Raw genomic sequence first — 19,800 nt, forward strand, 5'->3', positions numbered from 1 at the left:
ATTTACAACAGAGGTTCCCAAACTTTTCTTTTCGGCAGAAGGGAGGCGTGACAAACAAAACTTCCGTGCCTCCCCTAAAAAAATATAGAGATTTTTATTAATTATCAAGAAACTATTGAAAAATTTGTGATGGTGACGTCATGTAACATGGTGGGCTGTTAATGTATCGAGTCGCAATTATTACGTCATCAGTCTAGTGATTAGAAGCCACTCCTAAAGTAAAGAAAGTCCTTGGTAAACAAGGAAAAATATTAGCGACCTTTGCAGATTAGTGGATGCGGGCCATTATTTTAAGTTGAGTGTAGCTTATTACTTTCACTCATTATCAAAAATAGTCACTCAGTCACGGTGTTAACGAACATCACTGATTTGTACGCCTATAGCGCTCCCCATTGTCATTGTCGCGGTTCGGTAACTGTCGTCATTGACAAATGCCAACCTATGCGCAAAGGCCCAGTTCCCAGAACCAGACAAAAAATACAAAATAAGTTTTACGAAATAATTTTTCAAACTAAACAGAACTTTAAAAAATATGAATAAAACAACTTCCTTACCTTGATTACATTCCCTTGCTGCTCGCCATTTCTTCACCAGTATACGATTTTAGGACTACTCTTCGCTTGCCATATCTAGGATAAACTTTCGCTGTGTTTTCATCCAGAAGAAATACTATTATTAGTTGAAATAACATACCACACTTAACATCAGAATCCATAGGGATCACACGCAGTATTTATATTTAAATCACATTCACTATGTTTATTTTATATTGTTTCTTCGAAATAGTTTCTTATAATTTTACAGTATTACCTACATGTAAGGATAGTTAGGAGGAAAATAACAATACTTTTATAATAAATACGTCACATTATAAGAGAACTTATTTCCACACACATATGGCAAGTAACAAACAAATAAATCAATGTGAAGGATCAGCTTGCATATTTTTTGCAAGATTTTGAATTATTGGCTGAATAGTAGAAACTGCGCAACGTAAATCATTGGCAATACTGAGTTTGCTTCTAAGCTTATTTTTTATCACCACTACCGCTGAAAATGCTCTTTCGCCCAAATAAGTGCTTGAAAATGGTAAATACAGTTTCAGTGCTTGTTCTGCTGTGCTGGGATACACCATGAGATATTTCACCCACAATAAAGGCGTATCCATCTTCTCAAAGTCATACTTTGCTGCACAATCATTTTTAATTTCTAAGACTTCCTCTTGTAGTCTGTCTGGCAACACATCCACGTCAACGTGAAATGGATCCGTCGCTAACCAATAATAAATTTTATCATCACAACTGTTAGAGTAAAATATCGAACCATTTGCAGCACCTCATTGATGAATTCGAACAATACTTCCCTTAGTATCAGTATCCTTAAAATCGTTTTGAAATCGGACTTCTTCCAGGATTCCAAACAATCTGGGAAAGCAGGAATAATCGCAGGCTAAAATTTTACGTTTCCATAGTTGCAACTTATCAGTTTGCTTTGATTGCATACCGATGAAAAATTATGTTTGAATTTGAAATTACAAGGTGGAGAGTCAATGTGTTTAAAGATTCTAAAATATCTGACAGATAAGCCAATGCAACATGAACACCGCGCTTTCTAATTTCCACATACAATTCAGTTTGTTTGTTATTTTCCAAAAACTGCATCACTTCGTCTCAAAATGCAATATGCTAGGAAGATTATTTGAATTTGGAGAGCCAGCGTAGTTCTGTATGAAATAAGTGTTTTATACTCTGCTCCAAAGTCTTCACAAAGAGCCGTAAATAACGTGGAATTTAAAGCACTCTTTTTAATATGATTCACGATTCTGATGCATAATTTCAAGACATCATTGAGTTCCTTTTTAATACACCGCTAAGCAGCTAAGACACTTCCACAGTGGATAGCAGTAACACTAGGTTTTTTTTCTGATCATCTGCACGAATCCTGAGCAACATCCAAGCATTGATGGGGCGCCGTCTGTGCATACGCCTATCAGTTTCTGCCTTTATAACTCATTTTTACAAAAGAATTCAGAGACGGCTGCCATATATGAATTGCTGTTTTCTACAGAGTTAGAGACAGCTTCAAAAGCAACTCTTCTTTAATTGCTTCATTTTCAATAAAGCGAACGAAACCTAGCAGTTGGCAACACTTCGCAACGTCGGCACTCTCTTCTAACTGTATTGAGAAAAACTGCGATTGTTTGGCGGCCGCAACTAATTGATTTTGTATGTCTTCGGCCTTATCATCAATCCGACGTTTCACAGTATTGTCAGAAAGCGGTATTTGTGAAAGTTTTTATTTACTTTATGACCCAAGAACAATATCAGCAGCTTTCAACAAACAGGGTTTGACTAGTGTCTCTCCGATTATATGACTTTTCTTGGTCCTTGAAATAAGTAGCGATAACTCATACGAGGCTTCCAGTACCTTTTCTAATGTCTGAGTGAAGGATCCAGCAGTGTCCAACTTCATCCGTTTGATGAGTGGGGCGAAGAACGTGGAAGCCCAGCCGCAGCGCAGGTAGTCAGCGCACTGTCTGCGACCTGGTAGCCGAGCAGGGCTCTTGCTGGGAGAAAAGGGCTTTTCCCGGATTAGGGCGGAAACAGCCGACAGGCACCGTAAGAATTTGCTACCTATTCTGTGGAGCTGTTCTGAGCAGTGCAGCCTGGGGTTTTATGCGAAAATCGTTTTCGTGCCTCTATCCTTCGTTACTTATAAACGAAACGTTATATGTTTTGAGAGAACACCAATGAATTGGTTGTCAAATTTCACAGTAATTAAGAAAGGTCATGGATACACCTCAGAAATCGCGGAAACTGTGCACAGTGCCAAGCAGTTACCTTTGTACTCGTACCAAAAGAAGCCATTGTCGCAGCAAAGAACGTACACTAATTTCAAACGAAATTATGCCGTATTTCAAAAAGGCAGAAGAAAAATAACTGTTTTGTCAAATAAGTAATCCGAATGAAAGAGCTGTAGTACTGACCGTTCGGAAAAAAAATAGCCTCACTAATGGACTTCATTGTCTACCTAGCTGGGTTATGTTTCATTGTTAGCACTCACGACAATGGTTCCAGAACGGCGTGAAGTACTCCGCTTAGAACGAACACTTGTTCTAGTTTCGCTTTCACGTCGTGCACATTTTTCTGGTGACTAAGGGCATAATCCTGGCGTCCAAATTACGAATCCGCCAGTTTATTTGAAGCGTATACAGTCTGTTAAAGTCACTGTAATCGCATCACATGGGGATCCGCGGGTTGACAGGGTAATAAAACGGCATTTTTGCAGTTGCGCAGTATAAGTGATTATTACTCTGATGGACATAGCCTACTACGGCTAAAACTTATAACATGATTACGTTCTGTTCATGTGTACAAATGTACGGAATAGTTAATACCTGCCTTTTATGTTTTCCAGTTGTCAGAAGTAAGTTGTTTACAAATCTGATATATTAGAATTAACGCATATCGCCTTCGTAATTTTGAGAGTTTCTGTGAAGATCACGTTTAGAATGTCACACAAATGATGTATGTTCTAGGATAGGTTATTGAGATAGATTATGGTGCTAAATGCAATCGTTTGGCGTCCCACTTCCTGCAGTCCTATCATTAATACCTGCATATTCATTTTTATTAAAATATCGATATTAAAAAGAAATATTAGGTTTATACTGCTAACTCCACCCGCTCCCCCTTGCATCATCATCACGCCACCCCGAGGGGGCGCGCCCACCAGTTTGGGAACCTCTGATTTACAATGTAAAAATTTAGTATCTTGATAACATTTTACAATGAAAGAGGGCGAGGGCGTGGATTTTGAGGAATTGTCGTCGTGTAAGGGTTTCCTGATGCTAGTTGCAGAAGTGTACCACTTGCCCATTAAGTAGCGAGAAGAAGATCGTGAGTGACCGTCTTCTGCACGTGCGGCTCACGTCGGAAGTTCCGCACAACTGAAAGACTGTGTCGTCACCGCTTTGGCCTAATTGTAGCTGGTAATCACCTAAGGCTTCTTCTTGCCCACAGTCGATTCGTCTGTATGATTATCACGGATAAAGGTGAAGAGAAGAAGCAGATTTTTGGAGAGTAGGACGCCAGTGTGGTCTGGGCACTGAATCCGATCATGCTGCTGGAGACTGGGCGGCCTGTGGTCCCAGTGAATGCCTAAGGGATTTCTTTCTTGTTCTCCCTAACCGTTCTAATCAGGGTCATCTCGTGCTTGTGTAGGAACGTAGTGGCCAGTGGAACGCAAATGTACCAGTTGTACGTCGTTAGGTTTCTTCCCGATCCACATAACTTGGCTATGAGGCATGCAATCACATCAGATGGGGAGTTGGTCTTGCGGAAAGCTCCGCCAGGTTGCTTTCCAGCGTACACCTCCATGCAAGAAGTGTAGAGCACCTCGGAGTCGCACATGGCGAAGGTCTCCTTGCCGTTCTTGGCCGGCTTTGTCGGAATGTATTGAATGAAAGAGCATCGCCCACGGAAACTCTACAGTTTCTCGTCGATCGTAACGTTGCTGCCGGGGATGTAACGGTCCTGGCAGTTCTTCACTGAGACCTAACTGATCCCCAATACAGGCAGGCAGAGAGTAGTAACGTTGCCCCTCATCTCGGCAAGTCACCCCGGTAAGTCACAGAACAAAGGGGTGGTTTTATTGACGCCTTTATGCCACACACTGGGGTGTTTTTGTGGGGATTCTGAGTGTCGGTGTGTGTGAAATGTTTTGCCGGCCACTCTTTAGGAAACCGGGAGATTTCAGTTCTGGGTGTCGCAGACTCGCCAATAGGAGAACATTTGTGGGTGAGAGAGGGTGTGTCGCCTTCCTCGTGGTGGCATTGGGCAAAATTGTGGTGAAATACGGTGCCAACGCTACATCATTAATCCAACTGGCAGGTCACTGGAACATCTCAGCTGCGGCCTTCTTTCTGCACTGGACTCGCATTCGGGAGGACGGCGGTTCAATCCCGCGTCCGGCCATCCTTATTTAGGTTTTCCGTGATTTCCCTAAATCTCTCCAGGCAAATTCCGGGATGGTTCCTTTGAAAGGGCACGGCCGACTTCCTTCCCCATCCTTCCCTCGCACGATGAGACCGGATGGCCTCGCTGTTTGGTCTCTTCCCCCAAAATAACCCTAACATTCTCTCTGCATGTGTCAGCACTTTGCTGTTTGAAGCACCGCCGAGCCCGAGGATAAGGTCACAGGGCGACGCGCTTTTGCACCATTACTGAGCAAGTTTGAAATTTGGCGCAAATGTGGATACAAACTTTGGCATTGCAATGCGGTTTCGAAATAGTGATCATTCAAACTTATTGTGCAGTGAAGTCGCTGGCAAGTAGGAGATAACTTCGCGTGGCGTGAACTGCTTAATGCGATGTAATAGGATCAGTATCTTTTCAGGCTCACATTCTTATGATGAGTGAGGAGAAATAAATTAAAAGCTGACAAATGGTATAAACCCTGTTATAAGATCATAATGAAACATTTGACTAATAAGGTACAATAAACACTGAACAGTGGTCCTCGAGTGTTAAACATCAAATGTGCTTCCAGAAATGACAGCTTCAATAGAAATTGCTGAAAAGATAAACATGTTTGCCCTTTACACATCCTCATTGAATGAGATAGTGAGAAAATGGAACTACAAAGGAAAGAAAGAAAAACCATAATTCGTTAATTTATAATCAAATAATAATGAAACTGTAAAACATGTGATAATCTCAAATCACGTCAAAATTGGAAATTAAAATATACTTTTAACAGGGAGTGTAAAAAGAGACATAAAGCTAAATAGAAGCAAAATGCGTATTAAGAGAATTTGTCCAGAAACTGGGAGCTATAGAGAAGAGTGGGGGAATTTGGCACAACAGGTAAAATGACACGTCAATATGTCTTTAAATATTAGGGTTAGTCTTCTCTGTTCGGTACTGCCATCTGGTGGTTTGCTTTACAAATACACTCCTGGAAATTGAAATAAGAACACCGTGAATTCATTGTCCCAGGAAGGGGAAACTTTATTGACATGGTCCTGGGGTCAAATACATCACATGATCACACTGACAGAACCACAGGCACATAGACACAGGCAACAGAGCATGCACAATGTCGGCACTAGTACAGTGTATATCCACCTTTCGCAGCAATGCAGGCTGCTATCCTCCCATGGAGACGATCGTAGAGATGCTGGATGTAGTCCTGTGGAACGGCTTGCCATGCCATTTCCACCTGGCGCCTCAGTTGGACCAGCGTTCGTGCTGGACGTGCAGACCGCGTGAGACGACGCTTCATCCAGTCCCAAACATGCTCAATGGGGGACGGATCCGGAGATCTTGCTGGCCAGGGTAGTTGACTTACACCTTCTAGAGCACGTTGGGTGGCACGGGATACATGCGGACGTGCATTGTCCTGTTGGAACAGCAAGTTCCCTTGCCGGTCTAGGAATGGTAGAATGATGGGTTCGATGACGGTTTGGATGTACCGTGCACTATTCAGTGTCCCCTCGACGATCACCAGTGGTGTACGGCCAGTGTAGGAGATCGCTCCCCACACCATGATGCCGGGTGTTGGCCCTGTGTGCCTCGGTCGTATGCAGTCCTGATTGTGGCGCTCACCTGCACGGCGCCAAACACGCATACGACCATCATTGGCACCAAGGCAGAAGCGACTCTCATCGCTGAAGACGACACGTCTCCATTCGTCCCTCCATTCACGCCTGTCGCGACACCACTGGAGGTGGGCTGCACGATGTTGGGGCGTGAGCGGAAGATGGCCTAACGGTGTGCGGGACCGTAGCCCAGCTTCATGGAGACGGTTGCGAATGGTCCTCGCCGATACCCCAGGAGCAACAGTGTCCCTAATTTGCTGGGAAGTGGCGGTGCGGTCCCCTACGGCACTGCGTAGGATCCTACGGTCTTGGCGTGCATCCGTGCGTCGCTGCGGTCCGGTCCCAGGTCGACGGGCACGTGCACCTTCCGCCGACCACTGGCGACAACATCGATGTACTGTGGAGACCTCACGCCCCACGTGTTGAGCAATTCGGCGGTACGTCCACCCGGCCTCCCGCATGCCCACTATGCACCCTCGCTCAAAGTCCGTCAACTGCACATACGGTTCACGTCCACGCTGTCGCGGCATGCTACCAGTGTTAAAGACTGCGATGGAGCTCCGTATGCCACGGCAAACTGGCTGACACTGACGGCGGCGGTGCACAAATGCTGCGCAGCTAGCGCCATTCGACGGCCAACACCGCGGTTCCTGGTGTGTCCGCTGTGCCGTGTGTGTGATCATTGCTTGTACAGCCCTCTTGCAGTGTCCGGAGCAAGTATGGTGGGTCTGACACATCGGTGTCAATGTGTTCTTTTTTCCATTTCCAGGAGTGTATTTTGAATTGTTATTTATGTGAAATTCCATTAAATCTACAGTCCAATTGTTTATGCTTATCTCCTTGATTACAACTGGTTTCACTAGAAGCCTTAAGAGTTATGGCTAACTGAAGTTACAAGATCGTCTTATGATGAGAAAAATTTTGAGCTAATAGATGGCATAGGATGTATTGTTACCACTCATTCAAAAGTAGACATTCCCAACTTTTTAAGAACATATTTTGAATTATCTGAAATTAATTAACTTGTGAAATAATGGAGATTAAAAGTTCAGACCCTAAAAAATTCAATTGCTTATTTTGTGTTAATGCCTTCAATGTTCTGAACTCTGACAATATATTTTTATTAATAATTTTTTGTAGTTGGATAACACATTTCTCTAATTAATTCAGTTAGTAATTAAGATTTTGACTAACTTAGGATCATAGCAGATTTGTATCAATAAGGATGCCACACCTGTAAATAAAGGGTTTCAGAGTAGGGACGAATAATAATGTTCCATGTACTTTTATGATTCACTAACCTGAAACATTTTTCTTAAGCCAGATAATAGCAAAGTCTTAATAGTTCATGCAGAATAGTACAATCTAACTTAGCCAAATATCAAAACATTAAGTAGTTTCAGAAATCACATCATATTCTTAAGCCTGTCTTTAAATAGTCACATCTTCCCCAAAATTGCCAGTCTACGACCACTGAGCAAACAGATGGATATCTCTATGTCAGTTCATATTAGTGATTTGGTTGAGTAAGTGAACACACAAAAACAATGTCAGTTAAAATGACAATATGAGCCCCCACCTCATAGGTACAACAAATATGTATTGTAAAGAGTATGAAACATTGTAATATCTTCATGTCTTAAAATTTTGGGCAAGTGAGTAAATATGTAACCCAAAAGTGCTAATGAACCACATACCATATGTAATGAACAGTGTGATTAATTTTGGTGATTACATTTCAAGTAATTTCTACTATTTTCATGTGTTTACCACTGTGTATTATGCCACTGTGAAGGTCAACAAGTACTGTGTCTCTGTAAACATATTCAGAGGAGAACTCAGTCAAGTATTAGTCAAAGGAAGAGATGTGTGTCTCTTTACAAATGGGATTCTGCAAAACTGGAAATGGCCATCAACAATGTTACAGAGCTAATAAAATACAATGAGCCACTTTTAAAATTCACCTGTTATCTCGTTACATCATTTGGCACTTCCTTCACAGTTAGCAGTTCATACAACGTCTTTTCAATACATCACAATCTGATACTTCAAGATTCATGAAAACGAGCTCAACAGCAGCAACAACAGGTAACAGGGTACCAAACATCGAAGGCTCACAAATAGTTCACAGGGTAGCAGCTAAGATCTCTGCTCCTCAGTGTAGTGTAGTGTTGTGTTGGGCTGTGAATGCTTATTTACATTGCACTGTCAAAATATCTTTGTGTCAGCCACCAGAGACATTGTGTGCCTATGAAGAAACAAGAAACCTTTTACCTTCCTTTTAATAAATCTTAGTAACAGGCTAATTGCATTGTCAGTTCTTTTTAGGGATAATTCTACCATAAACTAAAACTTCTCAAAGCTGTATTCTCTGTCAACAAGACTTGCCTTCCTGTACACAGATGAACAAAATATTAAGAATTGTTCTTGTTCGAGAGTGTCACAATTCGAATGCCAGCTGACTATATTGAAACATGAATGGTAAATTGATCAGACAGTCTCTCACTCACAGCCACTCCAAAACAGGTGATCCCAACATGATGAAAACTGGAAGGACAAGTTCATAACATGATAGAACCACTAAGCCTGTACCTGTTGTCTCTATGCTCACTGCATGCTTACCATTGTAATGGATCTGGGAGAATGGTATCAACAAATCCAGTAGAAAATAACATAATTGTAAATGTTTTCTTATATTTTTGTCAGAATTTTTTTATTGTAATTTGCCTTATAATATGCTAATTTACTTATATTTTTGAGAGTGACAGCATATTGATTACTATTAGTAAATGTGACGAAGAATATCAAAGAGACTGATTACAAGTGGAAGCTTGTGTGTTGTGTAAAATGTCTTTGACGCTGGAGTTGTCTTTGACTGTAGTCAGTCGGCAGTGAACTGTTGGTGTGTGTTGATGGTAGAACAATGTGCAGGTCACCATTATAAATAATTTGCTAGTGAACAGGAAAAAATGAATTATGTTACTATTTTTTATATAAACTTTAAGAAGAAACCACATTCGAAGAAATGGTATTTGAAGCACCAAAAATGAGGCAAACGCATTGAACCAGGTCATTTCTGCAGCCGACAAAACTGCATTGTGGAATCATACTTCCACTAGACGACTGAAGCCAAGACAAATATCATCTTGTAACCATTTCACAGAAAATGTACTGTCACGAAATATGCCAAATATAAGTAAATAAAAATAGTGAGCATATTTCACCATCCTTCTGGCCACATAATCTGGCATTGTGGTTCATGCAAGTGGAAGCCAGTTTTCTCTATGTAGCATTACAATGGATTCCACCAAATTTGTGATCATGGTAAGTCATCTGGACCATAAATATGCCACAGAGATTGAAGATGTGATCAATGCTCCACCTGTGATGGACACTTACAAAAAACTGAAGATGGAACTGAACCTTAGGGTATCTGTGTTGAAAGAAGAATGCATCGAGCTAGTTTTGATGCAAGAAGACATTGGCAACTGGGGACCAATGCAATACTTGAGACACTTATGAAATAAGGTTGACACTGGCACCATACATGATAGTCTTCTGTGTAAATTCTGGAGTAGCCGTCTGCTGCATTTAATGAAAGTTATTATAGCATCTCGGTCCAACCTGGCCTTGCATGCAGTGGCTGAATTGGGCGATAAAACATTTGATGCAATAATGCCCACACTGGTAACTGCAGTGACGGCATCATGCAACAATTTGTCGATGCCTGTGGTGACATGTGCCAATTATGACATTCTGGCTGCCAAAGTTGATTTGTTGACTAAACAGAATGGTAAATTTTAATTCATTGGGATCACAGCAAAGACAGAGACTGTTGCCTCAACTATCTCCTCAATGCTGGGACAGGCCTACATTGTCCATTAGTACCACAAGAGATTTGGAGACCAGGCTTTTAAATGTGTGGGGTGGTTATAATTAAAGTGCAGCTAGTCATGGGGGTCCAGCGTGTGCTGTAATTATCATACGGCAGTGAAACTTGGAAGGTATGCTAATCTGTTAATGCAGAACTGATTTACAATGGAAAACAAATTCCTTCCAAGTAGGACCACCAGGTGCAAAACTGGCACTGCACACTATTTGTATGACAGTCACAATGTCATTTGACAAGCTATAATAAGTGTGAACAGCATGGTTATTGGGAAGGGAGAAGGTGCACTGATAATGAAACTGTTTTATGCAAACAGCAGCAATTACAATGTTGCAGTGCACCACCAATTAAAAGATCTGAGGAGAGGCCGAACATAATTAAATGGTATAAAGAAGTCATAATGAAATTTGAAAACATGGGTGAGGTTGGTGTAGCACCAGGAAGAGCAACTTAAAGACAAGTTGCTGTTGCTGTAAATAACCATGCAGCATGTGCCTCAGGTAATGCTAGTGTTCATACAGTGTCAAAAAAATTGTCCATCTCATGGTCAGCAATACAGAAAGTTTTGTGGCCTATTTCACTCTGGTGTCTGTACAAGATCCAGACAATGCAGCAACTGGAATCTTGTAATCTGCAACAACATTCTGAATTTGCTCTTCAGTTTCTAGCATAGAAAAGTTCATGATATGTGATCAGACAATATTCTATGGGATGATGAGTCACATTTTACACTATTGGCTGCATCAAATACACAGAACTGCTGAATTTGGGCTACTGTTAAACTACATGTTGTGGACAGAGAGCCATTGCACTCGCCTTATGTGACTGTGTGGTGCAGATCCACTAGAACGTTTATTCTTGATCTGTTCTTCTTTGAAGAGAATACACCCAGAGGGCCTGTCATGTGTACTGTGATGACTGCATGTTAAGAAGATAATGAAATTCAAAAACATGGATGGACTTGGTGTGGCTCCTAGAAGATGGAGGTATCCTATCCCCATGCAAGTTATTGATAAGGTTGCTGTGTATGATATATGATTCCTGCTTTGGAAGAGCAGAGCTATGTAGGAACCTCTGTTTTCATGCAAGAAGGGGCAACACCTCATTTCACTCACCCAGTGACAGATCTGCTTAATGCAACCTTTCACAAACATATTGTCTCCAAAAGTTTTCCAGATGCGTGGCCTACAAGGTCAGGTGATCTGAATCCATGTGACTTTTGGCTGAAGGGATATCTAAAGAACATGTTTATCTGCAACACTTTCAGTCTCTACCTGATCTGAAGGCCAATATACAGAGACACATTGCTTGAATTCCACTGGAATGGCTGCGAGCAACTGTTGATCATGTTGTTTTAGAGGTGCAGCATCCCATCAACATCTCTGGTGCTTTTATTGTAAGGGGCAGTTGATAATAAAAATTAAATTATGCCGCTAATCCTTCTATATGGAAACATATCTATACATCTGTCTTGCATTCACAATTACACATTTGCACCAGGTGGCCCAACCCTCTGGTGGTAGGGGCTGCGCAATTCATGACATGGCACCTGACTTAGATATTTGAATGGTTATAACAGTACAGCATAGTTTTGAACAATGTCAAATGTATCTTTGGTCGGTTGCAGATTAACTTCCTTGGCCATAAGATCTCACCATCTGGATCTCTACCTAGACCTGAGAAAGTTGAAAGCATCTTGCAAATCACACAACCAAGAACCTTTAAAGAATTGTGTTGTTTCCTCAGTGTGCTTAATTTCTATCACTGACACTTGACACATGTGGCAAAATTGCAAGAATCATTAACAGCCACACTAACTGGCCCCAAGAACAAAAGCAACTTGCCAGTTTCTTCGACAGACAACATCATGTCCCCTTTTGAGGTAGCCAAGCACAGTGCAGTGGATGCTGCATTACTTGTGCACCCCAAGCTGAATGCACACTTGGTGTTAGTGGTCAATGTGAGCCAAACAATGACTAGCATGATGCTACAACAACTGTGGGATGGCACGTGGTGTTTACTAACTTTCTTCTCCCCGAAGCAGCTGCCGTCACATTGTAAATAGAGTGCTTATGACAGACAGCTTCTGACTATCTATGAGGCTTTTAAATACTTTTGGTCACAACCAGAAGCCTGGTAGGTCACCATTTACACTAGCAATAAGCCACTTACATATGCTTATATTGCTCCCCTCGGTAGCACAGTCAACTTGTACAGAAAGCCCAGTTCATCATGGGTGTTTGACACATTTCTGAGATAGAGAACACAGTAGCCAACTGCCTGTCCTATGTCAGCATCATCTCACATTCAACTGACATTGCCCAACTTGCCAAAGCACAACACACTAAACAAGAGCTACAAAATTGGACTTCCAATTAGTTGATGTTCCTGGGGTTGACATCAAGTTATATTGTGACATATCAAACATTAAAACTTGTCCTTTCCTGTCAACCACATTCTGAAGATGTGCATTCAATAGGCTACATAATCTATGCAAACCTGGAGCCTGAACAACAACTAGCCTAGTTTCACCCTGCTTTTTGTGACCAGGCATCCAAAAAGGTTGCCAAGAATGGACACAAACATGAATCAAATGTCAACACGGCAACTTAACCACCATGTGCGTACACCAGTGGGAGTCTTTCTGGACATATCCATATTGATGTTGTAGGCCCTTTACCTCCATTCGGTGGCCAGCATTACCTATTGACAGTGATCAACCACTTCACTCACCGACCATAAGCAGCACCAGTGGGTAACATTTCAGGAGAGACTTTAGTTTCCACCTCTGTTTCCACCTGGATGTTGCATTTTGTCTGTCATCCTCTGCACATCACAAATGACTTGGATGCTATTTCAAGTCCTTCCTGCCCACCCAGTTTACTAAATTTTGTGCCACAGTACACAATAAGTCCACAAGTAACCACTCAGCCAGTAATGGGATGATACTTTACTTGGCATGAGAAATACCTACAAACCAGTTTTAGATTCTTCAGTAGCTCAATTAGTAAATGGCAGAGCATTACACCTAAAAGAGTTTCTGGATGCAAATTCCCTACAGCTACCCAACCATAACAAGCGCAACTTTATTAATTAACTGATGGAACACATTTCTCGCATTTGTCCTCAACGAGCATGAAGACACAACATGATTTCCAGCTACTAGACCAGGATCTAGATAAGTGCATGCACATCGTGCTTCATACCAATGTTGTTAAGCCTACACTACAACCACCATATGCAAGCCCACATAAAGTCACAAGACGGGGAGCGTGCACTATCAATGTACTTGTTAACAACAAGCCCCCTACTGTCTCTCTTGATGAGATGTTTTTCAATAGGAGCTGCCTACTGGTGTACCATGATGCTCACATACTGAAACACCAATACCAACACCAAAACCTTCACAAGCTAGTGCAGACAGACCTCCAGCATGTACAAGAAGATTGGGTTGACGTGCCCACTTCTCTGAGTGCCTGATGTAGCAGCTGAGATCACCACTCCTTAGTGTAGTGCAGTGTTGTATGGTGCCACAAGTGCTTATTTATATTGGGCTGTCAAAATATTTTCATGGAAGCCAACAGAGGGGCTGCACACAATGACATCACACTTGCTCTTAGACTGAGCCTTTTACCTTTCTTGATAAATAATTCTTAGTAACTGATCAGTTGACTTGTCAGTCTTTTTAGTGATAATTCTACTGTAAAGTAAGTTATCAAAGTTGTATTCTTTCTCAACAAGATTTGCCTTCCTGTGCATGTGTGAACAAAGTATTAAGAATTGTTCTTGTATGAGAGTGTCACATTTCGTACTTCAGCCAAAAGATTTTGCAGAAGCCTCTTCAGAAGCCTTTAGGTACTTACACTAATATGCCAAAACATTTACTCTCTAATGGTATTTGGATTAATAATAAGTTTTATATTGTGATGTGGTAGTCTATGACAGGTTGCAAGTAGACACACAGGATATCGACAGTTCAAAATATTCAGAGACAATGTAAAGAGAACTTCATTAGTCTGTCCCTCTATAATTTTTCAGAATATTTGGATTCAGAAATGAGCATACCCTGGATGATGTTCCAAAGGGTGAGGCTGCTGGGCATTCATATGCGTAATGAGCTTGGGGGACTCCAGCATGTTGATATCAGTGGCATTCAATACGTAATGCAATATTTTTTTTCTGAAAGCAAGTTTGTTTTATCCAGAATTATTCCCCACTCTTTTAGCTACAAAACCCAATTTTTTTTTCAACATAATCGCCATTCAGTATGATGGACTTACGCCACCTTATTGTGAGGGCCTGGACATCTACATGATACTGCTCTACTGCTTGACACTGGAGCCAATGTATTGCTGTATCAATAACATCCGCAACATCCACATACTGCTTCCCATGAAGTGCTTCCTTGATTGAGTGAACAGCTTGAAGTCTGAAGGTGTGAAATCTGAGCTGCCAGGTGGATGAGGCATAACAGACAAACGAAGTTTTATGAGTTCCTTTCAGGTGCACAGGCTTGTGTTGTCATGTAGAAAGAAAATTTCATTTGCATTTTTGTGGTGACAAACATACTAAAGTTATTTCTTCAATTTCCTGAGTGTAGCACAATACAATTCAAAGTTGATCATTGCATCATGAGGGGGGACATCAAACATAATACATTCTGAGTCCCAGAAGACTGTTGCCATGACTTTACTGGCTGAGGGTGCAGTTTTGATCTTTTTCTTTGGAGGAGAAATGATGTGGCACTAGTTCATGGATTACCATTTTCTTTCTGGTTGAAATGATGAACCCAGGTTTCGTCACTTGTGACAAAGTTTGACAAAAAATGTAATGAACAGTCTTTTAACGCGCAATAAATTCTGCACAGATAGCCCTGTGTAGCTATTTATGGTCTTCTGTTAGGCAAATGAGAGTGTGCACAAGTTCCAACACAAAGAGTCACAGCCATGTGCAGCCAGTCAGCATGCAGGAGATCAGACAGGTTTGCAAGACCTCATTGCAATGATGACAGATGCCTCGCCTAATGTCTCATCACGCATTTGTTCACTGCCACATTTCCACAGACCTTCTGCATGTGATTATGAATATCTGCAATGCTCTGGTTTTCTGCCAAAAGAAACTCAATGACACCTTTTTGCTTGGAATGCACCTCCATTACAGATGCCATTTTGAAGGTGATGCATAGTGCTACTACCAACTGCAGCTTCATAAAACTACAGGAGCTGAAGTGGGAATGTACCACCATGTTCCACAAAAAAATCCGCATTTTTTCAACCAAAACTGGATGAGAAATAAATGTGTTGCATTACTTATTGAACACCCCATGTAAATTAATCAAATGGCTCATTTCTGCCTGCTTTGCATTCAGAAATCTCTCACTGTGTTGAGCTGCAGAGAAGATTACTAGTATGCTTCCAGTCAGTTCTGTCTCATTGTGTGATCTTCTGGGGCATTGCAGTGAAGTGTGCAATAAGAATATTGAGTAAGGTTGATACTGACCATCTTACTGAATCCTCTATAAGGACCTAGAGATTCTTAGGCTTGCACACTAATAACAGGAGTGTATTTGGAATGAACTCAGCAGTTCACAACCACAGTACTATAAGAGGCAGGAATTTTCATATAGACTAAGTATCCCTACTTAGGGTCAGAATGGAAGTTTATACCCTCATGCAAGTGTCTGTAACAGGTGTTGGGACTGATGACCTTGCTGTTTGGTCTCTTCCCCAAATCAACCAGGCAACAAACAGGTGCCAATGCTCATCAGGTGAGAAACTGAAAAGCCAAACATATTTAAAAATAAAGTAAAATAATATTGTACCTCATTAACCATAACTCTAAAATTTCTATTAGAGAAATCCTGATTTTGCCAGTACACAGACAGCTGATAGTTATGCGCGTAAAGTTGGACAACAGATTTGCTTAAATATTAAATAAAATTGTTAGCTGAGTAGTATAGGAAGAGAAGCAGCGCCTTTCTTTCAAAGTAGCTATTTTTCTCCTAACATATGCATATAAAGTAATGTATAAATAATAACAACAGTTGCCACCTTAAGTAAAATAGAACTAGCTATAATTTGCTGTTATTGTAATTTACAGAAGTATCCAGCTGTGGTAGCTTCTGTTTGTTAATTTATAACTAGATTCATACCATATTCCTTAATGCTCACCTGCTCACCTTTGTGATAGCATTTACAGCAAACAACATGTAATGAATGAATGAAATTCCACTTAACTCTAACGTCTGTATTAAACAGGTCTTAACTTTTTCTGTGTACAGACAGCTCATGTTATGTGTAAACCAATGAACAAAAACATTATGAATGCTCCCCACCATGATGTTGTATACCTCCTCATGATGTTGCAGGCAGATAATGTAGTAAGGAAAGGAAGTAAGTGGAAGAGAGATGATTGGACAGTCATTATAGCAGAGATATGGGACGCAAATGTAGAAATCCACTGATATAAGTGGCTTTCACAAAGAGCACATTGTTGTTGTGATGTGACTAGAAATGAGAATGTGTGAAATGGTGTAGTACTGTCATGAGCACCTATGGAAAGTATCTAAAGGATGTGAAATACGGAGTGGGCTGTATGGTATTGAGTGAACATGACTCACCACAAAGTGAAGAAGTTGGAGGATCCCTCTCTCTGTAATCCAAGATAGGTAGTGATCTGTGGCAGATTTAACAACAGGGTGCAATGCTTGTGCAGGCACAAGTGTTTTGGAGCATGCCGTCAAAGGCCATTGTTGAACATGGAGCTCCACATCACATGACCCCTAAGTATTCCTGTGTTGACCCATCGATATCATCAGTTATGATCCCAGTGGGCACAGCATCACTGAGGTTTCAGCAGAAATGTGTCACATCTTGAATGAATTTCATTTCTTGTCACAGCAGGTTGATGGTTGGGTCCTTACACACCATCATCCAGACAAATGGCTGCATGAAACATGCACCTCACCACAGGTGCTGACTGGTGAGGACACAATTATGCCATGGGGCCCTTTGAGTTGGGCATCCACCAGATCTGTGGTGGTAATCAAAGGCATCATGACTGCAGTGGACTATGTGAACATTATTGTGGACCACCTGCATCGCTTCATGCTTTAAGTTCACACTGCTGCAATGACACCTTTCAGCAGAATAACTGTCCATGTTGCAAAATCAGAATTGTGCTAGAGTGGTCTCTGGGGCATTCTAGTGAGCTAACATTGATGTCTTGGCCAGCATATGTACCTGAACTGTAACCATTGGAACACACATTGAACGCCAGCTGCATGATCGTAAACCACAATACCGTAATTTGCATGAATTGTTTGACCTGTGCATAGACACCTTGTGCCCTGGAATCCTTTAAAGAACTTGTAGAATCCATACAAAGCAGAATCTCTGTAGTACTGTGTTTGAAAAGTGGAACAACATGCTATTAAACAGATGGTCATAACGTTTTAGCTCGTCGGTGTAAGTGCTTAGTATAAAGCAATACATTTATTTATTCATTTATTCATTCATTCACAGACAAATTTCTCTGTGTGGATGCCGTCATTATACATACATATATGCATTTTTTCTAACAAAGGTGCAAAAGATAATATTATGAACTACCATGATATAAGAAATTTGTGATACAGGCATATATACACTGTTTATCACTGAATTATCTATGACAAGATTAAAGGAACAGAAAGAACCTGATACAAACAAGAGAAATGACTCATAACACCCCTCTAAAAATACACCTTGTTTTTAGAGTACATGGAATAATTTACATACTAGACATGTAGGCCTATTGTGTTGCTTACATATTCCATCCTCTCTGGCTATTTTGTTATGTTCAACCTGACTATTTATTTGTAATAAAATTTTATTGCATGGACTCTTTAACCAATGAGGAAAACATGGCAAGTACCATAACCCAGCTTCTGTAAAACTTCCCTCACATGTCTCGGCTCATCCATAGATGCTCGACAGTTTCTAAGAAAATGCCAGTCAAAATGTTTGAGTTATTTCATATCCGATTCAGCATGCAACTATGGCTAGCATCGTGGTTACCCTTTTTTGCACCCCATGTTTGAAACCCAATTATTCCTTTATTTTATTTTATTTTTCATCTGTCTAACCCATGTCCATAGATTACTATATGAATGTGTAAAACAACAAATGAATGAGAAAAATTTGAAACTGTTTTCAGTCAAATTTCTGTTGTGTGTGTTGTTAATAATATTGGTGGTGTTTCATACTTGTTCTCAAGAAGCAGGTTTTGATCAACTAGGAAATATAGCTCAATGTTTTCCCATATAAAAACTGTAGTTTGAAAGATATATTCACTTGCTACTGTCAAAATTTCCTATTTTTTTAAACAGCTTGATGCAGTGCACACTGTTGTGAGCCTTGCTCAATTATTCCGATTGCCCATTTTTTCCATTTCCATATTATGAGCATTTGTACCACACAAAGTTATACCATTACTAATAGTAGAATGTATGTGTGCAAAGCATATTATTCTTAGGAATGAACTATTACACACTATGGTTAATATTCAGTGTGCTAATTCATTTGCAAATTACTTTTGTATGAACATCTCATTTAATTGCTGATCAATATACATGCCTAAAAATTTTCTGATACTTACCAATCTGTGGGCTCATTATGTACTTTAAGTCTTGTTGCATCCAGGTTTTTACTTATGTAGAAGTTCATCTTATTAGTTTTTATACTACCTACTCAGCTTTTACTCCTAACATTTCTGGTGTCCTATCTGTAGTTATTATTTTGCTGTCATCAGCAAATAATAGTGGTTCACTGTGTGTGACCCTTCGTGGGAAGTCATTAATGTAAATGAGAAACAGAACTGGGCCTAACACACTGCCTTTAGGGACTCCAGTGTTCAAATATTCTGCACCTGAAAGATATTTCACCACATATTTTGAGCCATTTCAAATTTGGGCGTTTCCTAAGTAATACCGAAACCATTTATTTACCACCCTTTATTATTCCTAGTGCTTCAAGTTTATCTTAAAAATATTTTGTAACCAACAGTATCAAATATTTTACTGAGATCTAGGAAAACATCTGTTACATGTTCTCCTTTATCCAAGGCTTCTAAAACTACTTTTGCAACAACTGCTACTGCAGTTTCTGCACCCTTCCCAGATCTGAAACCAAACTATTCTTTGCACAGAAGTTGAAATTTATTTAAATAATCTGTAAGTCTGTTTTTCATAATAGATGTTTATTATTTTTTTAAAAGAGGACTGTATTGAAACTGGTCTGTAATTCTCTGTATTTTCTGTATCATCTTTCTC

Source organism: Schistocerca cancellata, chromosome 3 (assembly GCF_023864275.1).
Source record: "Schistocerca cancellata isolate TAMUIC-IGC-003103 chromosome 3, iqSchCanc2.1, whole genome shotgun sequence".
NCBI classification, from domain to species: domain Eukaryota; kingdom Metazoa; phylum Arthropoda; class Insecta; order Orthoptera; family Acrididae; genus Schistocerca; species Schistocerca cancellata.